Below are 7524 nucleotides of genomic sequence, written 5' to 3'. Positions count from 1 at the left end.
CATCAAGGTGGTACTCGTACTGCTCGCCTCGTCGAGAGGAATCCAAATATCTGAGTCGTTAAGCTATGAGATATGAAATGGACGAGCGACCAATAAAACAACATGTATTATGGGGTTGAATGCTTTTTGATATTCACAAAATAAAACAAACGCAGTCATGCAAATATCTGATTTAACACAGCACAGCAAAATCAGTTGCACCATTCAATTCCGCTCGTACAGATGGGGAGAATTCAATCACGTTTATTCGATGCGACGTTTCTTATGGGATTTAATAAGCGACAACATTTTGACCCCAAACCGAGAGGATTCTGGGATGTTTGTGTTTTTTTGGTAATAACTCTGGAAGGAAACGTCGCAGACCCATCAAGGTGGTACTCGTACTGCTCACCTCGTCGCGAGGAATCCAAATATATGAGTCGTTAAGCTATGAGATATGAAATGGACGAGCGACCAATAAAACAACATGTATTATGGGGTTGAATGCTTTTTGCTATTCACAAAATAAAACAAACGCAATCATGCAAATATCTGATTTAACACAGCACAGCGAAATCAGTTGCACCATTCAATTCTGCTCGTTCAGTTCGGGAGAATTCAATCACATTCATTCGAAGCGACGTTTCTTATGGGATTTAATAAGCGACAACATTTTGACCCCAAACCGAGAGGATTCTGGGATGTTTGTGTTTTTTTGGTAATAACTCTGGAAGGAAACGTCGCAGACCCATCAAGGTGGTACTCGTACTGCTCGCCTCGTCGCGAGGAATCCAAATATATGAGTCGTTAAGCTATGAGATATGAAATAGACGAGCGACCAATAAAACAACATGTATTATGGGGTTGAATGCTTTTTGCTATTCACAAAATAAAACAAACGCAGTCATGCAAATATCTGATTTAACACAGCACAGCAAAATCAGTTGCACCATTCAATTCCGCTCGTCCAGATGGGGAGAATTCAATCACGTTTATTCGATGCGACGTTTCTTATGGGATTTAATAAGCGACAACATTTTGACCCCAAACCGAGAGGATTCTGGGATGTTTGTATTTTTTTGGTAATAACTCTGGAAGGAAACGTCGCAGACCCATCAAGGTGGTACTCGTACTGCTCACCTCGTCGCGAGGAATCCAAATATATGAGTCGTTAAGCTATGAGATATGAAATGGACGAGCGACCAATAAAACAACATGTATTATGGGGTTGAATGCTTTTTGCTATTCACAAAATAAAACAAACGCAGTCATGCAAATATCTGATTTAACACAGCACAGCGAAATCAGTTGCACCATTCAATTCTGCTCGTTCAGTTCGGGAGAATTCAATCACATTCATTCGAAGCGACGTTTCTTATGGGATTTAATAAGCGACAACATTTTGACCCCAAACCGAGAGGATTCTGGGATGTTTGTGTTTTTTTGGTAATAACTCTGGAAGGAAACGTCGCAGACCCATCAAGGTGGTACTCGTACTGCTCGCCTCGTCGCGAGGAATCCAAATATATGAGTCGTTAAGCTATGAGATATGAAATGGACGAGCGACCAATAAAACAACATGTATTATGGGGTTGAATGCTTTTTGCTATTCACAAAATAAAACAAACGCAGTCATGCAAATATCTGATTTAACACAGCACAGCAAAATCAGTTGCACCATTCAATTCCGCTCGTCCAGATGGGGAGAATTCAATCACGTTTATTCGATGCGACGTTTCTTATGGGATTTAATAAGCGACAACATTTTGACCACAAACCGAGAGGATTCTGGGATGTTTGTGTTTTTTTGGTAATAACTCTGGAAGGAAACGTCGCAGACCCATCAAGGTGGTACTCGTACTGCTCGCCTCGTCGAGAGGAATCCAAATATCTGAGTCGTTAAGCTATGAGATATGAAATGGACGAGCGACCAATAAAACAACATGTATTATGGGGTTGAATGCTTTTTGATATTCACAAAATAAAACAAACGCAGTCATGCAAATATCTGATTTAACACAGCACAGCAAAATCAGTTGCACCATTCAATTCCGCTCGTACAGATGGGGAGAATTCAATCACGTTTATTCGATGCGACGTTTCTTATGGGATTTAATAAGCGACAACATTTTGACCCCAAACCGAGAGGATTCTGGGATGTTTGTGTTTTTTTGGTAATAACTCTGGAAGGAAACGTCGCAGACCCATCAAGGTGGTACTCGTACTGCTCACCTCGTCGCGAGGAATCCAAATATATGAGTCGTTAAGCTATGAGATATGAAATGGACGAGCGACCAATAAAACAACATGTATTATTGGGTTGAATGCTTTTTGCTATTCACAAAATAAAACAAACGCAATCATGCAAATATCTGATTTAACACAGCACAGCGAAATCAGTTGCACCATTCAATTCTGCTCATTCAGTTCGGGAGAATTCAATCACATTCATTCGAAGCGACGTTTCTTATGGGATTTAATAAGCGACAACATTTTGACCCCAAACCGAGAGGATTCTGGGATGTTTGTGTTTTTTTGGTAATAACTCTGGAAGGAAACGTCGCAGACCCATCAAGGTGGTACTCGTACTGCTCGCCTCGTCGCGAGGAATCCAAATATATGAGTCGTTAAGCTATGAGATATGAAATAGACGAGCGACCAATAAAACAACATGTATTATGGGGTTGAATGCTTTTTGCTATTCACAAAATAAAACAAACGCAGTCATGCAAATATCTGATTTAACACAGCACAGCAAAATCAGTTGCACCATTCAATTCCGCTCGTCCAGATGGGGAGAATTCAATCACGTTTATTCGATGCGACGTTTCTTATGGGATTTAATAAGCGACAACATTTTGACCCCAAACCGAGAGGATTCTGGGATGTTTGTATTTTTTTGGTAATAACTCTGGAAGGAAACGTCGCAGACCCATCAAGGTGGTACTCGTACTGCTCACCTCGTCGCGAGGAATCCAAATATATGAGTCGTTAAGCTATGAGATATGAAATGGACGAGCGACCAATAAAACAACATGTATTATGGGGTTGAATGCTTTTTGCTATTCACAAAATAAAACAAACGCAGTCATGCAAATATCTGATTTAACACAGCACAGCGAAATCAGTTGCACCATTCAATTCTGCTCGTTCAGTTCGGGAGAATTCAATCACATTCATTCGAAGCGACGTTTCTTATGGGATTTAATAAGCGACAACATTTTGACCCCAAACCGAGAGGATTCTGGGATGTTTGTGTTTTTTTGGTAATAACTCTGGAAGGAAACGTCGCAGACCCATCAAGGTGGTACTCGTACTGCTCACCTCGTCGCGAGGAATCCAAATATATGAGTCGTTAAGCTATGAGATATGAAATGGACGAGCGACCAATAAAACAACATGTATTATGGGGTTGAATGCTTTTTGCTATTCACAAAATAAAACAAACGCAGTCATGCAAATATCTGATTTAACACAGCACAGCAAAATCAGTTGCACCATTCAATTCCGCTCGTCCAGATGGGGAGAATTCAATCACGTTTATTCGATGCGACGTTTCTTATGGGATTTAATAAGCGACAACATTTTGACCACAAACCGAGAGGATTCTGGGATGTTTGTGTTTTTTTGGTAATAACTCTGGAAGGAAACGTCGCAGACCCATCAAGGTGGTACTCGTACTGCTCGTCTCGTCGAGAGGAATCCAAATATAAGAGTCGTTAAGCTATGGGATATAAAATGGATGAGGGACCAATAAAACAACATGTATTATGGGGCTGAATGCTTTTTGCTATTCACAAAATAAAACAAAAGCTGTCATGCAAATATCTGATTTAACACAGCACAGCAAAATCAGTTGCACCATTCAATTCCGCTCTTCCAGACGGGGAGAATGCAATCACATTTATTCGATGCGACGTTTCTTATGGGATTTAATAAGCGACAACATTTTGACCCCAAACCGAGAGGATTCTGTGATGTTTGTGGTTTTTTGGTAATAACTCTGGAAGGAAACGTCGCAGACCCATCAAGGTGGTACTCGTACTGCTCGCCTCGTCGAGAGGAATACAAATATATGAGTCGTTAAGCTATGGGATATAAAATGGACGAGCGACCAATAAAACAACATGTATTATGGGGTCGAATGCTTTTTGCTATTCACAAAATAAAACAAAAGCTGTCATGCAAATATCTGATTTAACACAGCACAGCAACATCAGTTGCACCATTCAATTCCACTCGTCCAGACGGGGAGAATTCAATCACATTCATTCGAAGCGACGTTTCTTATGGGATTTAATAAGCGACAACATTTTGACCCCAAACCGAGAGGATTCTGGGATGTTTGTGTTTTTTTGGTAATAACTCTGGAAGGAAACGTCGCAGACCCATCAAGGTGGTACTCGTACTGCTCGCCTCGTCGCGAGGAATCCAAATATATGAGTCGTTAAGCTATGAGATATGAAATGGACGAGCGACCAATAAAACAACATGTATTATGGGGTTGAATGCTTTTTGCTATTCACAAAATAAAACAAACGCAGTCATGCAAATATCTGATTTAACACAGCACAGCGAAATCAGTTGCACCATTCAATTCTGCTCGTTCAGTTCGGGAGAATTCAATCACATTCATTCGAAGCGACGTTTCTTATGGGATTTAATAAGCGACAACATTTTGACCCCAAACCGAGAGGATTCTGGGATGTTTGTGTTTTTTTGGTAATAACTCTGGAAGGAAACGTCGCAGACCCATCAAGGTGGTACTCGTACTGCTCGCCTCGTCGCGAGGAATCCAAATATATGAGTCGTTAAGCTATGAGATAGGAAATGGACGAGCGACCAATAAAACAACATGTATTATGGGGTTGAATGCTTTTTGCTATTCACAAAATAAAACAAACGCAGTCATGCAAATATCTGATTTAACACAGCACAGCGAAATCAGTTGCACCATTCAATTCTGCTCGTTCAGTTCGGGAGAATTCAATCACATTCATTCGAAGCGACGTTTCTTATGGGATTTAATAAGCGACAACATTTTGACCCCAAACCGAGAGGATTCTGGGATGTTTGTGTTTTTTTGGTAATAACTCTGGAAGGAAACGTCGCAGACCCATCAAGGTGGTACTCGTACTGCTCGCCTCGTCGAGAGCAATACATATATATTAGTCGTTAAGCTATGAGATATGAAATGGACGAGCGACCAATAAAACAACATGTATTATGGGACTGAATGCTTTTTGCTATTCACAAAATAAAACAAACGCAGTCATGCAAATATCTGATTTAACACAGCACAGCAAAATCAGTTGCACCATTCAATTCCGCTCGTCCAGATGGGGAGAATTCAATCACGTTTATTCGATGCGACTTTTCTTATGGGATTTAATAAGCGACAACATTTTGACCCCATACCGAGAGGATTCTGGGATGTTTGTGGTTTTTTGGTAATAACTCTGGAAGGAAACGTCGCAGACCCATCAAGGTGGTACTCGTACTGCTCGACTCGTCGAGAGGAATCCAAATTTATGAGTCGTTAAGCTATGAGATATGAAATGGACGAGCGACCAATAAAACAACATGTATTATGGGGTTGAATGCTTTTTGCTATTCACGAAATAAAACAAAAGCTGTCATGCAAATATCTGATTTAACACAGCACATCAAAATCAGTTGCACCATTCAATTCCGCTCGTTCAGATTGGGAGAATTCAATCACATTTATTCGAGGCGACGTTTCTTATGGGATTTAATAAGCGACAACATTTTGACCCCAAACCGAGAGGATTCTGGGATGTTTGTGTTTTTTTTGGTAATAACTCTGGAACGAAACGTCGCAGACCCATCAAGGTGGTACTCGTACTGCTCGCCTCGTCGAGAGGAATCCAAATATCTGAGTCGTTAAGCTATGAGATATGAAATGGACGAGCGACCAATAAAACAACATGTATTATGGGGTTGAATGCTTTTTGCTATTCACAAAATAAAACAAACGCAGTCATGCAAATATCTGATTTAACACAGCACAGCAAAATCAGTTGCACCATTCAATTCCGCTCGTCCAGATGGGGAGAATTCAATCACGTTTATTCGATGCGACGTTTCTTATGGGATTTAATAAGCGACAACATTTTGACCACAAACCGAGAGGATTCTGGGATGTTTGTGTTTTTTTGGTAATAACTCTGGAAGGAAACGTCGCAGACCCATCAAGGTGGTACTCGTACTGCTCGTCTCGTCGAGAGGAATCCAAATATATGAGTCGTTAAGCTATGGGATATAAAATGGATGAGGGACCAATAAAACAACATGTATTATGGGACTGAATGCTTTTTGCTATTCACAAAATAAAACAAAAGCTGTCATGCAAATATCTGATTTAACAGAGCACAGCAAAATAAGTTGCACCATTCAATTCCGCTCTTCCAGACGGGGAGAATGCAATCACATTTATTCGATGCGACGTTTCTTATGGGATTTAATAAGCGACAACATTTTGACCCCAAACCGAGAGGATTCTGTGATGTTTGTGGTTTTTGGTAATAACTCTGGAAGGAAACGTCGCAAACCCATCAAGGTGGTACTCTTACTGCTCGCCTCGTCGAGAGCAATACATATATATTAGTCGTTAAGCTATGGGATATCAAATGGACGAGCGACCAATAAAACAACATGTATTATGGGACTGAATGCTTTTTGCTATTCACAAAATAAAACAAACGCAGTCATGCAAATATCTGATTTAACACAGCACAGCAAAATCAGTTGCACCATTCAATTCCGCTCGTCCAGATGGGGAGAATTCAATCACGTTTATTCGATGCGACTTTTCTTATGGGATTTAATAAGCGACAACATTTTGACCCCATACCGAGAGGATTCTGGGATGTTTGTGGTTTTTTGGTAATAACTCTGGAAGGAAACGTCGCAGACCCATCAAGGTGGTACTCGTACTGCTCGACTCGTCGAGAGGAATCCAAATTTATGAGTCGTTAAGCTATGAGATATGAAATGGACGAGCGACCAATAAAACAACATGTATTATGGGGTTGAATGCTTTTTGCTATTCACGAAATAAAACAAAAGCTGTCATGCAAATATCTGATTTAACACAGCACATCAAAATCAGTTGCACCATTCAATTCCGCTCGTTCAGATTGGGAGAATTCAATCACATTTATTCGAGGCGACGTTTCTTATGGGATTTAATAAGCGACAACATTTTGACCCCAAACCGAGAGGATTCTGGGATGTTTGTGTTTTTTTGGTAATAACTCTGGAACGAAACGTCGCAGACCCATCAAGGTGGTACTCGTACTGCTCGCCTCGTCGAGAGGAATCCAAATATCTGAGTCGTTAAGCTATGAGATATGAAATGGACGAGCGACCAATAAAACAACATGTATTATGGGGTTGAATGCTTTTTGCTATTCACAAAATAAAACAAACGCAGTCATGCAAATATCTGATTTAACACAGCACAGCAAAATCAGTTGCACCATTCAATTCCGCTCGTCCAGATGGGGAGAATTCAATCACGTT

The sequence above is a fragment of the Petromyzon marinus genome, chromosome 17 (assembly GCF_048934315.1).
Source record: "Petromyzon marinus isolate PM22_M1 ecotype Great Lakes invasive population chromosome 17, UKy_Petmar_22M1.pri1.0, whole genome shotgun sequence".
NCBI lineage: Eukaryota > Metazoa > Chordata > Hyperoartia > Petromyzontiformes > Petromyzontidae > Petromyzon > Petromyzon marinus.
Note: the sequence above shows the minus strand (reverse complement) of the source record.